General features: G+C 33.7%; 1 protein-coding gene across 1 annotated transcript in view; it reads left to right on the forward strand.

The window, feature by feature from the left end:
- Positions 1-3,073: 3,073 nt before the first annotated feature.
- LOC128679920 (uncharacterized) overlaps positions 3,074-21,912 on the forward strand; it is a 59,862-nt gene continuing 41,023 nt past the window's right edge. Inside the window, exon 1 of the mRNA XM_053762428.2 lies at positions 3,074-3,205. The gene's annotated coding sequence lies outside the window, so the exon portion shown is untranslated. The remainder of the gene's footprint in view (positions 3,206-21,912) is intronic.

The raw sequence follows: 21,912 nt of genomic DNA on the forward strand, positions 1-21,912 counted from the left end.
ACATGCAACCGACCACTGTTACGTAAGCAATTTATCCAGGGAACTTATATATCTGCTAATATTGTCCCAAAGACGTACGTGTATAATTTTTTTTTATACTACTAAGTAGGTAAACAGGCATACGGTCCACCTGATGGAAAGCGGTCACCGCAGTCCGTGGACGCCTATAAATATCGTTATATAGGACATGTACCACAAAAAGGTACCACATAAGTTGAGGAGACAAGTAAAAAAGCGGACAATGGTTTCCGACAAATGAACAATGCAGATAAAAAAAAAAAACAAGTAAAAAAAAATACTTACAGTTCCTTTTCTTGTTTTGATGGCAGAGCCAAAACAAGAAAAGGAATTGTGAGTATTTCATGTCTGCAAATGTTTTATAGAAATAAGTTTTACTTTTATCCATTTCAGAGATATTCATATAGATAGGTATATGAATATCTCTCATTTCAGAGATATTCATATACATAGGTATATGAATATCTCTGAAATAGAAGTGAATATCTTTTATCTATTTTTTTTTTTATGAAGCATATTTACAACATTTAATTTCTGATAATTATATTACAAATTTAGAGGTTACGTTATCAGCTCGTAAATAAATAAATTCCTCAATAAAACACCAAATTTTTATCGAATTTGTAGTTTATTCAACTCTATAATAGACTTAAGTTCATTTCAGTGAAACTAAAAGCACGCAGAGCATCTGAAAGCTTGTGTTCATTGTATAGCTATTTAAAACTTCGCTTTTACCATGTGACTGTACATTCAGCAGCACATAAAGCGATACAAATTCATTGCAAATACGTCGATATACCGTCAGATACGTCGATATACATGGTATCTTGACGTGCTATCCATTGTACAACATTACAACAACAAATTTAAGAGTTGAATTTTCTACCATTTGGAATAAAATTCAACTTGTAAATTGATGCTTAATTGAATAGATATTTTCTAATGAAAATCGGCCCACTTACCAGAAGAAAAATAATTTCAAAATATTATTTTTTCACAGATCAGAAACTTTTTGAAGAGTCTTTAGGGAAGAACTTCATTATTTTATTAGCAAACGTTTTTATTAGCAAACATGCAAACAGACACAGAACTGTCACACAATGTCGAGCATAGCAGACGTGGAGAACTCGACTCAATTTATTGCGAACGAGAAGACCTTTGCCCAGCAATGAGATTGTATTGTATACGTGATGTACATACTTTTCATACCGGAAAAATGTACTGTGAGGTTAGTGTGGGCTTGCATTTCATTTCTCACCTTCGAATTGATTCGATGGTGAGAAGTGACATGCCAACCAGCACTTCACGTGATCTCCTCTGATCACGTGGGAAATACACGCAAAACCGCAGGCAAACAATTGTTTTTTCTTTTAATATCGAAACTTAAGGCTAACCTTTTCAAGATGGCCGACAAATAAGCAAAGGTGGCCTAGTGTTTCGCTGACCTTTCCTGCAGGTAATGAGGTGGGAAAGTGAAGATTGAAAGGTGAACACTTGGACAGGTCAAGTATTCAAAATGAACAAAGTATATAAAAATAATGTAATGCAAATATAAATTATAAAATTATTTTACTTGTGCAATGAAACCTAAATTAAAATTGTAAGAAAACTCCATCTACAAAGTCGCTGGCATCATCTGATAGAAAAGACTGTTAAAAAGACTTGAAAAGGGAGAATATTCAGAAACAATGAACTTAATGAGAAAATAGATTATATTTTATCTGAACATAATTATAGAAACTTGATTACTATTTCTCGACAGTTAACCATATGTCACACTTCATATCTATGCATTGAATGTTTTCTTATTGCATTTATAAATTTAACGTGTTTATGTATCTGTATGTCTGTCCATGCTATAGTAGCAGCCAAGTCGATTTTGATCGTTTTTTTTTAATTTAAAAAAGAAATTAATCAAGATTGCTTTTAGTTATATTTAAAAAATGTGTGTTCAACCGTTTGGAAATTATCAGCTCTTTTCTAGCAAATATTGATACAAATAACTTTTATTTTTAATTTATTCAACTATAAAATCGGGTAAAGTCACGGGTGAAGGCTACTAACCCATACCCACGTGTTGTAGAAATGTGTGCAATAACGATTATCGTAATGAGGCGTGACGATAGCTCATAATTCTCATTACCATAGCTCCAACTAAAAATAGACGATTTGAGCCAAACTGTCGGAAAATGAGACTTAATTACGCGGGTATTATGTAAACTATTTATATTTTTGAGCTATTGAAAACACACATTGAAGCCGAGTGGGAGTCCATATCGTACTTGTCTGATTTTGTATACTCCTTAAAAGATTCCTGCTGGTTCCTCCCCAATTATCCCAACGAATGCTGTTGCCGAACTGGCATTTTTCTATAAAGAGGTCCATGTTTAATATATAGTATAGAGGTATTTTTTTTTACTTTTAAATTTGATTTATTATTTTTGTTTTAATTAGTTATTTATTTTAAATTATACACCTAAACCTTCCTCAGGAAACACAATATCTCTTTATGAAAACAGCATGAAAATCCGTATTTTTACAGTTTATGAGTTTATCCCGAACAAACAGACAGACGCGGCAGAGGACTTTATTTTATAATATGTAAGGATTAAATGTGCAAAAATATATTAAATACGCAAATGTGTTTGGTTAGTACATACTGTTTATCTACTCAATTAATCTTCCTGAAATTTCTTATAGACTGATCTAAAAAATCACTACTTTATATTTGTATATTCGTAACAATTTTCGCGGATCGGGAATAACGTATATACCGAACGCCCATATCACATATATTTTCATTAAAACAAGTACGTGAATACAAAAATGCACCTTTTCCAACTTTACATGTACATTAAAACTCCCGCAGAGAATTCTATTTATTGGCCTACCTGAAAACAATTTAAGCATTTCAGAGTCCCTTCCGCCAGTCGACCGATCATCTGTGCGTGTTCCGACCCTCGGATCATCCATTACGATCCCTTAACAGCCCTGAAAAGGATTCCATTCCCATAATTCCCCTATCTATCCCTTCGCCCAGTCAGTCTGGTACTGCCCGTCGACAAGAACGCGCGTCTCACTTCCCGCGTACCGAAATACAGTGTAATTTTGCTAATTCTGTGTGAAATATCTAGTAAATAGTAATTTTTTTGTGTATTCTATAAACATTTGTGGATTTCATTAATTGGTAAGAGATTTTTAGTTAAATTTAGCCCGTTTAAATATCAGACCTGTTGCTGTCGGCGTGAAGCTAAACAGATTTCAAATCGAGCGAAATTTTCACGAAAAATGCGATGTTAAGATATACTTAATTTATGATAACAATAATGATAGGCTGGTTATCGTGTAGAGATGTGTGGGTTATCGTATCGATTGCAATTCCCAGTATTATCTTCATGGGACACCAATTGCGATGAAACAGCAGGTATTGATGAAGATTTATGAGTGGACGTAAAATTGATCAGTCTATTTGATTGCTATTTTCCTTTGTATTATTGGCCTTTATTGGAATTTCATTGCGAATAAAAATAATCGTTATAAACTTATTTACGGTAAATGTGTTTTAGGTTAAATTGGATTTCAATATTTATTTTCAATTGTCACACCAATTTATCATTAAAAATAATAAAACATATTCACAGTATTTGCAAAAAAAAAATACTTTAAATATTTTAGTCTCTATGAAAAAATTATTTCGAAACATCAAGGTATTTTTATATTCCTCGATTGACATTGGAAAAGACAGTTTGATTTTTTTAATAGGTAAGTGTACAGTGTACTTAATATTTTTAAGTTTACATATTTTAAAAATAGTAATGGAATACCAACACGTTTTTATTGAAAATGTTAAGGTTTAACACGTCATGTTACAAAATATTAAATACGTCCTTTCTCAGTCGCTCATTATTCCAAGTTTAATTAAAATCTAAGAACTCTCTTAAGATCATGAACAAAAAAATAAGTATCCTTAATGTTCATCCATTTATGTATTGTTCATTTCTTAATTTCTTAATTATAAAGTCACTGGCTCACAAAAACAGTTGCCCAAAGCGTTCAATGAGCTAAAGGTGCATCCACTTATATGACTAAACATCTTAAAATCACTTATTTTTAGTACCTATATCACATTTAACTGAGATATGAGATGGTGAGAGTTGTTTCATGTAAAGGGATAATCTGTCTAAACCAAATAACATTCGTGCTGAACCAAATATCATCAAAGAAAACGATTACACATTTTTCAAATAGATTTCAGCAATTTTAAACGAAGATTGTTTGTTTTCAATTAAATAGCATGTAGATATACCTAAAATAGCATGAAAATATATAAAATAAAAAGTATTTAAAATTTATTATTATGTCATAGTACTATAAAATTTATAGTGATCGAATTGTATTGAAATCTATTTATTATATTTATCAAACATTTTAAAATAAATTGAAAATTACAGAAACAAAGTCTAAGCACATTATAGTTTTAATTATAATTTTTTTATCTCATTTTTTACAAAAAATAATTATTAAAAATTAATTCATAGATAAACCATATTAGAATTACAACATGGATTACTTAAATTCAATAATTTTGTCATTAAAATACAGGAACCGGCTCACATAATATACTTGTAAATAACTAAACAAGGAAGAATAGAAATTGAAATATAAAATTATTTCCTAAATGAAAACCAAGTAAAAATAATATATCTCTATTAAAGGAAAAATCCATAGAGTATTATATTCTAGACGTCCCGGACACACCTGTAACTTTTGGCGGGAGATATGACGTCATAAAATATGTTTATAGCGCATAATGTTGGTTTAGCGTTAGCACTATAGCGTTAAGAAGCCATGAGGTTTAATAGGTGTGTTTTTATTTCAATAAAACTAACTACAATGTTTTAATAAAGCTGTGTCACGGTCTTTTGTTTATGCAGTGTAAGGTTATGATCACTAATGGAGATTTAAGTCTCCCATGGAAAATTCTTATCCTTATAGCATTCTGTCTGTCTGTTCGAGATAAACTTAAAAACTGACACGGATTTTCATGCGGTTTTCGCCAATAGATATTGAGATTCCTGAGGAAATATTAGGTGTATAATTTCTTATGCTTTCACCCGAGCGGCCGGGCCTCTAGTACAGATAAAAAAATGCATGATACTTAATTAATGAAAATGTTTGCATGCATGACTCTCGTTCCAGCCTCGTAAGTAGGTACCCTATTATAGGTACCATCAGGTGGGCCGTATGACTGTTTGCCTGTTAGGTTTATATAAAATCTATACATCTAGACATATAATAAAACTGTAAGTGGACTATATCTGTATGGACATAGAAAGATATATGTTAAAGAAAAATAATTATCGGGGGGTCTGTGCCAACAAAATTGTTTTTTAATTTTTGTCTGCCTATCTATCTATGTATGTTGGTTCGCTATATCGATAATAAAAAGTTATGAGAGGATGCAAGAAATAAACGCGGGCGAAGCTCCGGGTAAAGGCTAGTATGAAATAACAGACAAATCCACGTGTGAACTGACTGTGTAATCACCACCAAATACCACTAACCCAACTGAATATTAACAAACAAGTTTGAGAAGTTTAGCAATAAGCCGAATGGAGCGTACGTCATATTATCAAGTTGTGGTCTTGGGTGTTTAGTTGCTAACAAATGTGACCTTTCATGTTAATGGGACCCGAAATCCCGTTTGGAGATGTTTATCCGTTACCATAATTATTCGTAGAATAATTTATCAATAATATTTTATTTTTATTATTTTCAGTTATTTTTTATCTTTAAAGGCACGTTCTCATTGTTCAGTTGCGCTCTATTGCGACGACGCACCGCATTGTTGCTTCGTCTTGCTCCGTGCGTTGTTTTCTATACGGCTTGACAATGACATGACGTTGACGGACCTACGTCGAAACTTCATACAATTTCTACGCAAGGATAGTACTTATTAATTCCATGTTTTTATGTTCTCCTACGTTGCTCCGTCGATGGATGTGACGGAGGTTGTCGCAGTGGGAACACGCACTAGGTGTCAATCACCAGTCAGTAACTTTGACGTTAACTTTAACCTACGCACTGCCGACGTTTAGACAATATGGCATACTTTGCGCTTTTCTGTGTCCAGTACACAACCAACTCTTATTGATTGCACGGTTCCACATTTTTTTTTTGATGTCGTGTAAATTTATTGCGAAACTAGTGGTTGTCCGCAGCTTCGCCCGCGTTAGTCTGTGTTAAACCTCGGATCATTCAATTGGTCAATGACCCAAGATATCTCTATATCTGAACATCTATTACGCATTAAACGGCCCAAGGGAGCGGATTGTCCGTAGAATTATGACAATCAGACAGAAATATTGTGGCATTTATTATATTAGTATAGAGTTGGCTGGGACAGGGGTTAGTTAAATACAAGTTTATTTGTGACACAAATTAAAAAAACCCCGACTTTCAATATTCATTTCGCTACAACTTTTGAACGGCTGAGCCGATTTTGATCGAACATATCTAAGAACCACCGCATAAAAATTAGCTATCAAATAAAAAAGCGCATCCAAATCGGTTCACCCGTAGATGAGCTACGGTGCCACGTACACAGACAGACACACTTAGCGGTCAAACTTATAACACCCTTATTTTTGCGTCGGGGGTAAAAAGACGTTTACATGATACCTACACATTATCATCTAACTAAACGTTGCCTTCGAATTTTGTGCCTCTTGGCTCTATCTACCCCAAAAGGGAAAGACGTGATTCTGTATTTATGAAGACACAAATGTCTTCTACATAGTGGTACTCCACGGCCGAGGGTCGTGATCATTATGTGGAATGAAACTCACATAACGACTTTTTTGGCTCTATTTATGGAGTGGTTTGCCATTACCTTCTCCATTTCACTCATAAGTTAACAATCAACCAGTTTGCAGGTTTCCTCACGTTTTCCTTCACCGGAAGCAAGTGGTGGTCTATGTAAACTATAGTATATATGAGTCAGATTGTTATATTATGAGTTATGTGGCTCGAATAGGATTCAAACCTGGGACCTATCGTTCCACAGCCGGGGCATATTAACTATTACACCTCCACCGAATCTTCTTATTTTGTGTACAATGTCGATAACCTCTCAATATGTTACAGAATTAGAGTAATTTAGAACTGATTGTAAACTGTGGTTATTATCGGTGTAAACAAACGATCTTCCGGCTAAATATAGTCAGCTATATGCATTGCTGACGTGCGAGGTGCAGCTATGCTTTTACGACATTGAAATCGGAATATTACAAACTCTAAGGGTACATTGCACTTAACTTTAACCTGCGCAGAAAAACGCAAAATATGCCGTTTTGTCTAAACTTCACCAAAGCGCATGTTAAAGTCAACATCGAAGTTGATTGGTGCAACTCACTCTAATGGTGCATTGTAACAGTTAAGTTTCACGTTAACTCTAACTTGTGCAGTAATACGCAAAGTAACTTTCGAAAATGTTTTTCAACATTATTGGGCGCAATACGTCAAAGTTTAACGCAGACAGAGTGCATTGAAGATAAAACGCAGTGTCGCCGAATCAATACTCGATGTCTCGTTTCGTCGTAATGAAAACCGTTGAAATCAAATTTGTGTCTGAACCGTATTGTTTTGTTGCGCAATCAAATGATGGCTTTATTTTCATTTTTAGGTGACAATAATGTTTCTATACCAAGAGCGTTATATATCCTGTTACCGTAAGAATAGACTATTTATAATATTTATTAATCTATATACAAATAGTAAATATATAAAAGTAGTAATACATTGTCATTTAAAGTTAATATGTCCTAATTGCAGATCTATCAGACTCGGGGCCAAATTTGACTTGCAAGATAATAATAATTACTTAAACTTTTTAAATAATTACTTGTGCGATTTGAATTCAGATAGGTAAGGTTATTAAAAACTAGCAACAAAGTATTTAAATTTAAGTACTTATACCCACTAACTAACATACTAAAATGGCAAGTTAAATAAAAACTAGTAAAAAAAATCTACCTCACACCGCATGTTACTTTATAAAAATTTTCAACCAGTCGTTATTGGCTTCTTGAGACCGCTGAAATTTATTTCTTCTGTATTCTATTGAGAAATGTCAAGTCCAATAACTTTGAGTTATATTGCTGTTACAAGGACTAAAGAGCACTAAGTTTTGCATTGCTTATTTTGTTTGTGTTCGAGACCGCTGGAGGGAAGGGAAAGCTAAAAGGTCAAGATCATTCAGAAAATTATACCTTCATTATACATTTTTATATTTTAAATTATAAATTATCAATAACCGGCAAGCATGTAGCGGAAGCGAGTGAGTTGTCAGGATCTGTGCATCTTAGTATCAGCCTGTCCCCGTGGGAATCAGGCGCATTAGTATGTGTTCATGTAAAATTTAAATTACGTAGTATCTACTCGCCACCTCAAATTATTTAACCGATTTTGATAAAGTTTGGCACAGAGGAACCGTCAGCAGTAGCATAGGCTGCTTTTTTGTTATGGTTTTACCCGAGCGAAGCCAAGGCGGGCACTAGTAATATACATACATATATAGCGAATGCAAAACTCACAGCGTCGCACGTTAAAAATACGCTCGTTTGAATATAGCCACTATATACTAGGACTATATTGATGGCAGTCATTAGGGGTGCTCGTGCACCCTTCGTGGGTGCTCCCAAAGGTTTTTGTGACAGTTCCTTCAAGCTGAGAGCCCTCCGCCATCTTCAAATGTTCCTAATAACCCCTCGACCGGGAGAAGTGGCGGGTTTATGGGTGGCAGGTACAGTTAGACCTGGAAAAATATCTTGTATATACATATGATAAAATTGTAAGTGTCTTCATATTTGTCCGCGCATCACGCGAAACTACTGGATGCATTTTCATGCGATTTTCCCGAGATATTGTCAATAATAAGTTATTAGCACAAATTGTAATCAATATTTTTATAAAAATCTGAGCGACTTTTATTCGTCCGCTAATAACTTATTATTTACTATGTACGAGTATATTACTATTACTTACTGATGAAATCACTCTCTCTCGAGAAAGAGAGAATGATTTCATCAGTATGTTAATTACATTGTATTATATTTACTGTATCTACGTAACCTTATATTGGTTTTACCCGAATGCAGCCGGGACTGGCTATAGTAACACATAAATAGGCAGCTGACTGTACTCACCTCAAAAAGGTAGCCCGAAGGTTCTTAATGAATGCTGCGATAGCGACTGCTGCGCTGTGAAAACTTTTTCCGAAAAATTTGATTCGAAAACGATTGCCGGGAACAGACACTTTATTTTAAGTTTATTTGCATAATACGAAGGTTTTGGTGGCCTAGTGGGTAAGTCCGCCTGTGATCGACTTCGATTCCTACTCTTGCCACATGAGTTTGTATATCAATCTTACTGATGTAAGTTGCCGTCGACCATCACTTGCTTCCGATAAAGGAAACCTCCACATTGGTGGACAGTTCAGTTTATTCAGTTATTTTAATTAAAAATTACATGCGAAATTTATATTTAATTTAAAATTATATGCGAAGATCTGGTTTCTGAATAAATGCTGAGACTTGACATCAAAATCCGTTCAGTTTTTACCAAAAATTCTCACAAACTTCCAAACTAAGAGTACAGGATGCGAAATTTCCTATTTATTCATAATTTTCCCTGTTCCTTCTTCAGCCATGAAATGTCAGGGCCCAGGGTCCGCTTTCCTACTTTATCTCTTTATATTCTCTACTTACTTCAAATAATTAGCAATATTGCAATAGGTAGGTATCATATTCTGAACATAAAAATATTTTATGTACGCATATATTTTTCTCATAAAAAAAACATCTTGTCTATTGGCACTCAAAGATAATTATGATAAAATTCGTATACATTTTTCCATATCCCTAGAAATTATTTTCACGATCATTTGCAAGGTAATTTTCTTATGTTATCAAGGGAACGTATGCTTTATGACCTCGGAATAAAGAACACAATGTATTCCTAAGGCCAAGCCATATTAAACTTTGACCCACTCGTAAAGTTTTATTAAAATGCCTTCGAACTCCGACCTTTCAGAATATCTTTGTGTGGAAAAGTTTAGACTCGAATGAAATCAAGATATGTACGCGAGGTGTGATAGTAATATGAATATGGACCTTATTATTATTAGCAGTAAGTAGATCCTTGAAGGCCCTGTATTACGAAGCAGATAAGCTGTATCAGTGGCCTCGTATTAATCCTCACAAATATGTTATTATTGTGTAACATTTTAATTAACCCGTTTACATCAAACATTTAGACTTACGTACTGACGTTGTTCTTGTCGGTGGGGCTGCCTCCATTTACATCTATCCTCTGCCATCGATTTTATCTCCCTATGCGAAACACCCCTGCCTTTTTTTTTCAACTGATCCATGAATTGAGTAAAACAAAAAATGTACAAACAAATGTTATATGCAAGTGTTAAATATAGCAATTACGAGTCCGTTGTTCTGGTTTTATGGTCATTGATCGAGCGAGAGAAGCGAGTGAAGTGTACAATTCGACTTGGGGCAAAAATAATTTTTTTGTATGTATGTATGTTTGTAACGCGATAACTTTCGAATGGTTGGTCTGATTAAGGAGTTATGTAGGATCAGAAAAGCATACTCGCGGTGCAGACTACTGCTAGAGTGGAGACCATGGAGCAGAAACCGTCCAGCAGAAATAAACGACATCAAAAATATAGCAGCAACTGGATCTTACTGGATCTTTGTCCAAAATTATGAAAAGTGGCGGGAACTAAAGGAGGCCTGAAACAAATATTTAGTTGAGCAAGATTTAAAAGGATGAAGAAGAACATCTATCCGCGTAACTATTAAGAATCCAAAAAGTAACTATTCAGATCAAATTATCTGTTTGGGAGGGATACATACAAATATAAACACGGATACGTTAAACTTAATACCTCTCTATCGGAGGTTTAAAACAACCAACAAAAACACTGTTTTTTTTTTCATTTTCTGCTTCAGTTGCTAAACTCATCTGCTTTTGAGATACATCTATTTATACCATGATATTTTTCCTGAAACTTACAGGACCGTAGCCTTAGAGTATTTATTATTTTAAGTAGAATTTGACTGATTTTAAAATGAAATTAAAATTGAATTTGAAATTAAAATGATATATTAATGTAGATACCTAAGTGTCGCAAAAAATATTCTTATTCTTACACTATCTATAGTGTAAAATAATAACTACTCTAACTCTATGGTTAGTATAAACATTATTATTATATAGAACAATTTTTTATGTGCATAACATTTGAAACCACTCAACTTGAAAACTTTGAAAATTTCTAAAACGAATTCACCACTCACTAGTAGGACATAGGGTACTATTTATCTCGATATTCCAACGAGAGTGAAGCCGCGGATCGCAATATAAAAATTCTAGCTATTACCCAGGCCAGGCAAAAAGTTGCCTATCTCACTCTCGAGTTCACCAACTTCTTCCTTCTTCACACCAAAAATCACTTCAATCTAACGTTTTAACGTGAAAGAAGCACAAACAAACTTTCACATCTATAATATTAGTATGGATAATAAAAATATATACAATTATGTAACAACTAAATGAAATCAAAAATTAAAACAAAATTATAAATATCTATTAAATTAATTTAAATAAAAAATTGATCCTAAATTGCCATCGTCGTGCGGTAAAGTTCCCAGAAGGCTGGCGACATTTCCTCTTTGTATGGGGAAAATTAATCGTTTGCCGAAATAGTCACCAGCCCAGAGACATCGACCAGCATAATAAAAATATTATCCATATTATAAATCTGAGAGTACAGTCCGACGTATAAAAATACGTCAGACTGAATACAAGAGGTCCACTGTAGTTGACAGTATTAAAGCCACGTTTGCATAAAATATCGGAAGCTTTACGCGCGGCCGAGTGGGCTCCCTACTTTCCATACGTACCTTCAACACTCCATCCTTCCCGAAATCATTGCGAATTCGACTTTATTACCACTTGCATAGAGATGAAGTCAACTTGATTTGTAGTAGAGTGTTCCAACTTGAATTTTGATATTGTGCATAAAAGTGCTTATACGTACCGTATATCAATATTAAGGCTTCTCGATAATGCACATATTGTATATGGTACCTATACCACTGTAGTATTACAGATAGTATATATTTATATATATATATATATCAAAGGAAATGCCTCTTTTTTAATTCTTTTTCACTGGAAACATTTCTTAAGTAATAAATACATTTGTAATTAGTTTCCTATTTGTAACTTTTATACATAAATAAATAATGAACCGTCAAGTGCGTATTGGCACCGAGGCCTTAGCAAATTATCAAATTTGTGATATTTTCCTTCATATTTATCACTAGTTCTACCTTCTTGCCAAAGTGTGCTGTAATTTTAAAATGGAACCACCCCAAATCATCTCGTGGTTGTCGCGCTGCACTGATAAAGGATAAAAAAGCATCTATCAGTATTCCCAAAGAGAGTTGACGTCAGACAGGCGGTCACCTCAACTCCTGGCGAAAGGATAACTTTATATGTGAAACTTGGTCTCTTGAGCGTGAGACACTAGATTGAGCTAAAGAGAGTTCATACGATCAAAATTGACTGGCTCTTGCATCACTTTATCAATGAGGTTAACAAAATTTACTTTAGTATCTATACTTAGGTACCACAATAATCAATACTGTTATCTATTCATATGATCTGATACGATATGAGTATGACTCATACTTAAATTATTGCAATGAAGGCCTTAAAAATCTAGAATTAAGCTTTACTACAATTCGGAATAAGCATTTTCCTTTTATTTTTCATTTTTAACTGAAGTTAACACCAGAAAACCCATATGCACTATATATTGTGATATGACTATGTTCAACATGACATACTGCTAGACAAGCTACAAGCGTACGGAATTAGAAGTAATGTGTTAAATTTAATAAAATCATATTTATGTAATCGTAAACAGTTAACAGAAATTTCAAAATTAAATCCTAAAACAAAATCGGAACAGCATTACTTATCAACTGAACGTTCTGTATTATATGGTGTTCCACAAGGTAGTGTGCTTGGACCCCTTCTTTTCATAATTTATATTCACGATCTTCCAAACACTTCCAAACATATGACTTTATTTGCGGACGATAGAACGGTAACAATAAAATGTAATGATATAAGACTTTATCAATTAGATATTAATGCAACTCCAATGCAACTTTAACATTCATTATTGAATGGCTTGATAGTAATAACTTCAAGATAAATCTTGACAAAACCAATATAATGCATTTTAGTCAAAGACCGCATGATACGGAAAATTATAAAATACAATATCAAGGATGTGTTGAAAGAAGTTGATTCAAATATTTCTTAGGCTAACTATAGATTCAAAATTAATCTGGAAAACCCACATAGATGGTCTTAGTGAAAGACTTAGTAGTTCGGCGTTTGTGCTATTTAAACTCTCAAATTAATAAAACATAAAAGCGCTTCTTACAGCTTATCATAAATATTGATTCCACTAAACCATGATGGTGGAATGATGGAATATTTAGATATGGAATAATTTTCTGGGGCACATCGACGGATAAAGATATAAGCTTTTAAAATGCAAAAATCCCTGTATTCGCGCAGACTCAAACTGATAGTTATCAGACGCTTTTTAAAGAACACAAAATTCTTACACTTCCGTCACTTTACATACTTGAGGTAGCAACATTTGTGAAAACGAATGCTCATTATTCCCTCGTCTAGCTGATGTTGTATTGAGGAATCATCGAGATATTTATCGATTATGCGTGCACCCATCAAAAACTGATTTACTTGGTAATGTATAGTATGTATGGCACCGAAAATTTACAACAAAATTCAAATTAAATAAATCTATTTAAAAAGCACCTCAAGTCAAGATCAAATATATATTTTCCGAGTAAGAGAAATGAATAAAAAGACTTTTTTTTAATTTAATAAAATGCTTAAAGATTTACCTTCTTTCCATTTAAAAGTATACGCTTTCAGTATATTTTTTTCATACTGAAAGCACCGCAAAGATTCGAAATTCAAAAGCCTCGGCACTTTTGAAAATTAAATAAAAATAACAAGTATACAAGTCAACTTGGAGCAAAAATACATGTTTTGTATGTATAATAAATAAATAAATATATTAGGACAAATCACACAGATTGAGCTAGCCCCAAAGTAAGTTCGAGACTTGTGTTATGGGATATTAACTCAACGATACTATATTTTATAACAAATACATATATAGATAAACATCCAAGACCCGGGCCAATCAGAAAAAGATCATTTTCCATCATGACCCGACCGGGGATCGAACCCGGGACCTCTCGGCTTAGTGGCAAGAACCTTGCCACTGCGCCACCGAGGTCGTCATGTATGTATTATATATGTCTGTAACTCGATAACTTTCGAACCGTTGGTCTGATGTTGATGAAATTTAAAAGGTGTGTAGGATCTGTCAATAGAATTTTTTAAATTGGGCTATCAAAATCGGTTAAGTCGTTTTTGAAATATTCACAATTTTGAAAAAATGCACCAACATTTCTAGAGGTCTAAGTTCGTGGTGAACAACTAGTAATAATAGAGTCGAATTTGCTGTGAATTTCGGTAGCCAGACTCGCTATTGACTGTACATGTATACGTGCAAAAAAAATACTAAATCCATCTAGACAGTAACGTATTATTTATTTACCACCTAATCTTTTTGTGTTCATTAACTGGGAACAATGGAAGGTGAAAGGTCACGGGAACCCTTCAGACCAATCAAACGGTCCCATGCAGGGATTTGGAAAGGGCATCAGGTTGTTATCGTTCTTTTTATTCCTTTTCTATTGCAATATTGGTTTTGAACCTCGTCTACAGTAACAAAACATATGTACGTTTATTATAATATAGCATAAGGATTTGCGTTTAAGATATTTAAATACTGTTTAAGTCGATATACGTATTTTAAATAAAATGTAGTTCATTGGACAGAATTTTGAATAAACACTTCGCTAATTTCCTGATTCCGTTTACCATAAAACAATAATGTATTTCAAAATTGTACATTTCCTGATTTTAAATTTCGAACTTGTTTTATTTTTCATGAAGAAAAGAAGTGCGTAATTTAAAATTTAACTACACTGATTCCTTCACATCGCATACAAAGAGCACTTTTTGTGTAAACAAATAGACGTGTACGACTAAACGTTGACGATAACTCATAGTAGTAATACTGTCCTGTAATGATGATGATGTCCGACCAAATTCGGTTATAATGGCAACTTCAACAAGTCCTATAATATACTATACCGTGTTATACTACTAGCTACGCCCCGGGGCTTCGCTCCCGTGGGAATTTCTGGATAAAAAGTACCCTATGTGTTATTCCAGGTTATATTCAACCCGCGTACCAAATTTCATAGCAATCTGTCCAGTAGATTTTGCGTGAAAGAGTAACAAACATGCACACACACACACACACACATACATACATCCTCACAAACTTTCGCATTTTTAATATTAGTAGGATAGTCTAAGCTATAATTACTTATACGTATTAAGGACTTTAGGCTCTTGGGGCAGAGGCGCACGGGTGTTGTACAGAGAGGCAAACGGCTGAGGAAGGCAACAGCTTTCCGCACAGCGAATTCCATTACAATTCAGCGCGGAAATGCTGCCTATGTGATGGGCACCTTGCTTAGGGGGGGCTTATTTGGATATTTTTAATGTATAAGTTACTAGCTTTTGCCCGCGGCTTCGCCTGCGTAAATCTCCCACAGAAACAATTCTTTTTCCAGGATGAAAGGTACCTATGTCCTTCTACATACTTCAAACTACATGTATACAAAATTACAAGAAGATTGGTTCAATAGATAGAACGTGAAGAGGTGACAAACTTACTTTCGCATTTATATAAGTAAGTAGTTAGGATTTTTAAGATAGGTAGTTTTTAGTTAAATTCAATATAATTAAATATAACTTACCTATCTATATTATGTAGGCTAACGAAGCAAAAACCATTTTGTAACTCGAGTCTAGTATAAACAGTCAGAAATTGTTTCTTTGATGTAAAATTTGATTGTTTTCTCCGCCGCCCTTAGCCGTGATAACATTTTCGAAATTATTCCGCGTTGCCAACCTTGACGAGTTTGTTTTTTATGAAACGGGATTTTTTTAATATATTTTTATCGCTTTATACAAACAATGTTGACAAATTGATCTCGTTTGAGTAGTTTGGATGTCTTTTACATCGACAACTGAACATTTCCCGTTTTTTTTTTATTCATTTTCATTGAATTTCAAAAAGTGAGACCCTCACACCACCCGCTGATTAAATAGGTATTTACGTAAAATTATGATAGACAAATTAACTATTTACTTCAAAGTTGAATAAATAAATAAAAAAACAATCAAAGTCACTAATATTCAATATAATAATTGTTGACGACCTCGGTGGCGCAGTGGTAAAGTGCTTGCCTCTGAAACGAGAGGTCCCGGGTTCGATGCCCCGGTCGGGTCATGTTGGAAAATGATCTTTTTCTGATTGCCCCGGATCTTGGATGTTTATCTATATCTATATATGTATATGATATAAAATATAGTATCTTTGAGTTAGTATCCCAAAGTACAAGTCTAGAACTTACTTTGGGGCTAGCTCAATCTGTTTGATTTGTTCTAATATTTAAATAAAGTTTTTAAATGAATATAAATATATTCATTTAAAAACTTTATTGCACAAAATTACAAAAAAATATTTAGGTATATCAACGCCATAGGACAAATAAAATTATCAAAATTTTCCAAATTCTGTACCAAGTACCAGTCAACCATTTGACCATACAGATATAGCCAGGTGGTGCCATAAAGTGCAACTAAAATGTTTTATCCAAGGTTTTATCTACATACTTTATTTGGGTGCCAAACATTGCATAACATTGCATCATGCAATTTAAATATCAAGCTTCTATATATTGGATTTCTCTCTCTCTCTCTCTCTCTCTCTCTCTAACTGAGCTACACAAGTAACTAGTTATCTTTAGCTCGCCGGGTAACTTACCATAATAAATGTCTGTATTACATCTGAAATCCTTTTTCTTATTTTCATGCTTCTTCACAAAGCCTTTCAATTCAATCACGGTTTCCGCAAGCGTTTATTTTTAAATCTAAAACAGTATTAATCTATGATAATATTGTATGAGGAAAAATAAAGCGGAGGATTTTGATTTTCTCGTTTTTTTGCTGGTGTGTGGGAGTTACATTTTTCTTTTAATTTGAGAATGTATCTTTTTATTTCGATGTGTTTAACTTTATTGAATTATTTAAAACTAGCAAATGTCAAATTATGCTAATATGTCGGCTATAATATGTGGCTCCGCCCTAGAATAAGCCCCAAATGCCAGCCAGGAACATGAACATGCAAAAATGAGAAAAAGAGAGTTATACCTATATAGGTATAATGAGTATATTTATCACGATAAAAACCCTACCGTACTGAATGTCTATCATATGTATTCCGGCAAAACGACACAGAACGGAACGGGACGTAAGCACTTCAATTTCCTTATTCGGGTTCCATTTATGAACTATTATTGAACAAGATGGCCTTGGTTAAAACGCTTTTCGCCAAACAAAAAAATACAACACTGCGAGCGAGGAAAATAAAATGTATTTTTCAATAATTTAAAATGGGTTGTTACATCCGATGCACATTACGAGTAAATATAATACTTGGGTACTACTTATCTGGGTCTTCGTTTTTCAGTAAAACTATTTAATCTATGGTCAGTGGAATGTTCCAGCAGATTATACGTTTTTCTATAAGCAAAAGTTTTCCTTCATAAGTCTAGAACACAAAGTCAATTACTGGATTAAGAGCGAAAGTTAATCGATTATGAATTGTTGGCGTTCTCACAATATAGCAACTTTTAACTAGTACATATTTATCCTGTTATATACAAAAAAGGAAAAGCATACTTTAAGTTAAAGTTGTTTTTGTCACTATCGAAAGTTTGTTACAATTGCGGCCGGCATATAATTATGGAAATTAAATATCTTTTTATTATATCTGTCGTTATTTTTTGATATCTAACGCTGTTGTCTTATCAAATTAAGAAAACAATCTTTATTATATATCGAAGCTTAAAATCGTTTAAAATTTAGTCTAAATATCACTAAAATAAAGAATGAGTAAATCATCAGCTAAGCCTTCGTCTTCCAAGAATTTCGTGTAGAAATAGTTTTATATCATATTTATTAAATGTCGATTCTATTTATTTTGAACTACGACTTAAGCCTCTATTAGCCCTAAAATGCTTTTAATGTAAAAGGTCAGCCCCCACTGGCTCGGGAAAAGGTTTGCGATGTTAACCGATGATTTTTTACTGTGACCACACAAATCGTCATAGAATAACAGAGAGAATTACAGGAGTCCGATTCTCACGCAATTTCGAAGGTTTTAAGCATATTTACAATGGGAATCGATCGACTGATGCATTGACGACCTCGGTGGCGCAGTGGTAGTTCTTGCCACTGAGCCGAGAGGTCCCGGGTTCGATCCCCGATCGGGTCATAATGGAAAATGATCTTTTTCTGATTAGCCCGGGTCTTGAATGTTTATCTATGTATATTTATCTAATACATATAGTATTTGTTATAAAATATAGTATCGTTGAGTTAGTATCCCATAACACAAGTCTCGAACTTACTTTGGGGTTAGCTCAATCTGTGTGATTTGTCCTAATTTTTTTATTAATTGAATTAAACTCTTTCAATTGTATCGTAAGTCAAGAAACCGTGTTAAACCTTCTAAAAAAAACTGGAGAAATGGACATCGATTGCATGAGAATCGAGCCCCAGATATTGATTATTACAGATTGACAACGTTTGACTGACAATATTTGACTTGAATAAATAATTAAATAAGGAGAGAAAAGACATATGCGCCGACCTCAAATGATCGGAAATGGTAAAAGACATGATGATGAAGGTGAAGTCTGATAAGGAAATGACGTAGGAAGAAAGACAAAGATAGGCTTTATATTATAATTTCCATATGATAACACATCATTCTATCTAACTCCAAAATAACTATAAAGCTGTCTTATAGACTTACAATTATTAATAAATTGTTATTAATATTTGTAAGTCTATAAGACAGAGCATAGTGATACCTACCCATTGATTATTTAATGTACCAAATTCAAATTCAAAACTCTATTCAATTGATATATACATCACTTATTGACGTCAAAAAAAATACTTAAACCAAGTCTACTGCCGACTTCCAAAGCGCAGGCGCAACAAACTTCACTGCAGCCTTTTATCCAAAGACGTCAATTAACAAATGTAGGTCTTATACATATGTCCACACATACGTATGTCTATGTCTCACAAATAAATATTCTTATTCTAGGCTTTATAGATTTCAATTTATAGATCTGTAACATGTTTTCCTTCTTTAGGTCGTCCCTCTTACTCCACGTGGATTTACCAAAATTGGTAACTTTAGAAGGTGATTTCAAAATATAATTTTCTTATTAAATTTATTCGACAGCAGCGACCCTCCCGGGCCAGATATCCTTGACAGTGTTTTAAGTAAGGACGTTATAGTTATAAGTAAGGACGTTATAGTTATACATAATTTCGATCGTTTTAATTGTTATCTTTTGGCTCCAGCTTATTTTATTTTTGTCATTGAAAAGTTAACTTCTATAACAACAGATGAAGCCCAAGAATAAAAAAAAAAGTAGTAGTAACAAAAAAAAATCACACGTTGAGAGCCAAGATGGATCGTCGTAATCTTTTGGCACAATCCGAGCGAGACACGTGATGGATCACAGCCTACTCGCACTTTAATCTTCCATAGACATTGTTTTCTGAGCGGTCCATAAACAAAATTGCACCTAATTCTATTAGCAGTTGAGTTGATAGTTAAACAGAGGTTTTAAATCAAATATTGTTCAGTCTTAACGAATTGTTTACGATGAAATATCTTTTTTCTATTGAACTTGGCTCATTGATTGGCTTTTTTGTTTCTGTTTTGTGATAATGGACTTTTCGGATATTTTTAATTACGTTCGAAACGCCGTGAATGTTGATGATTGATTGTTGGTTTAACAATGCGGCCGTATTTATGGACGGCAGTAATGAATGGAGACATTATTATAATGGCTTTTTAATTTGTACCTATAAAATTATTAAAAGATGTAATCTGTGAGCTATCATGATACATAAAAAATGTGGCACGTCATTGCGTTCACGCGTTCCCTCTTTTTTTTACACGATGCGCACACGATGTGGGAAAAAGAGACAGCATGTGGACGTTAGTAACGTGCTACGCCGTGTTTGTTCAATTAGTGCCTTCTCTCTTCTTCTTAGCGTGTCGACTCGTTGAATCAGATGTGTGAAAACAAATACGACGTCACCGATGCAGTTCTAGCTGAGGCGACATACAGGTCTTTTAGCATGCATCATGCCGGACTGCTACACTGGAGAGTCCCGAGTTCGAACCCGGTCGCAGGTCATAATGATCTTTTTCAGATTAACCTGGGCCTTGGATGATTATCCATATATGTAATATAGTTTTGTTGAGTTAGTATCCCATAATACAAGTCTCGAAATTACTTTGGGGATAAAGACAAAGACTAAAGATTATTTATTTGCAAAAACATGAATTTACATTTTTTTTTACAATGTGGTGTTAAAAGAAAAGCTTATTCGTACATGTTTCACCGTCCTCGGGTATGCAAATTTAAATGGAGAGCATGCTATCATCTCACAAAACAAAATCGAATAAATAAAAGTAACTAAATTAACTAAATTTTTATCTAAATCTATCATTTAAAAAAATCGTTCAAATTATAATAACATTTATCGATCAGCAAGGACCTGAGGTGCTTTTTAAATAAATTTAAATTCTGATCTTTAATTTGTTGTGGAACTTTATTATAAATTTTAGGTGCCATACATACAACACTTTTACTGAGTAACGCCTATAATTGTCCCGATGATTTCTTAACACAACATCACAAAGGCGTGGGAATAAATGAGCATTACATTTAACAAATATTGCAACCTCAAGTATGTAAAGTGAAGAAAGTGTTAGAAATTTATGTTGTTTAAAAAGCGGCTGACAACTATCAATACTTTGTAAAACAAACTTTGCGCGAATACAATGTTTTTGCATTTTGAAGGCTAAATCCTTGCCTGTAGAATTTCCCCAGAAAATTATTCCGTATCTAAGAACTGATTCAACTAAACTGTGATATGCAGTAAGACGGGATTTCGTGTTTAATTAATTTGATAACTTCAATAAAACATACGCGGAACTACAAAGTCTTTTGCACATTACATATAGATATAGATGTATGATATTTCCAGTTTAATTTTGAATCTATTATTATCCCCAGAAATTTAGTCGACTAACTCAATCTGTGTTTGTCCTGTTAATTTGTCGTTATATATATTTATTATTATTTTAATATAGGTTGGGACGAGGTACCACACAGAGCTTCTTATGTTTACATATACAAAGACATAAAGGCGTATATACAAAGTAATGCAACTTAGACACTTGTTCGACAAATAGACCACAGATGATAACTGACATGTGCAACAAACACGCGCCCTTACATACGTGACTGATTGGCTACGGACGTGTCTTAAGTTATAATATTGGAATAAGATGCTGTTTGTGTTTATTAACCACCGACGCAAAAAGAGGGGTGTTACAAGTTTAACGTGTCTTTCTGTGTATCAAACCATAGATAAAAGAAATATATGTCCCAAACGGATGAACCGATTTTCGTTTAGTTTTTTTGTGTCATAAATAATTTTATCCCGAGTATT

Source organism: Plodia interpunctella, chromosome 22, assembly GCF_027563975.2.
Source record: "Plodia interpunctella isolate USDA-ARS_2022_Savannah chromosome 22, ilPloInte3.2, whole genome shotgun sequence".
Lineage (NCBI taxonomy): Eukaryota > Metazoa > Arthropoda > Insecta > Lepidoptera > Pyralidae > Plodia > Plodia interpunctella.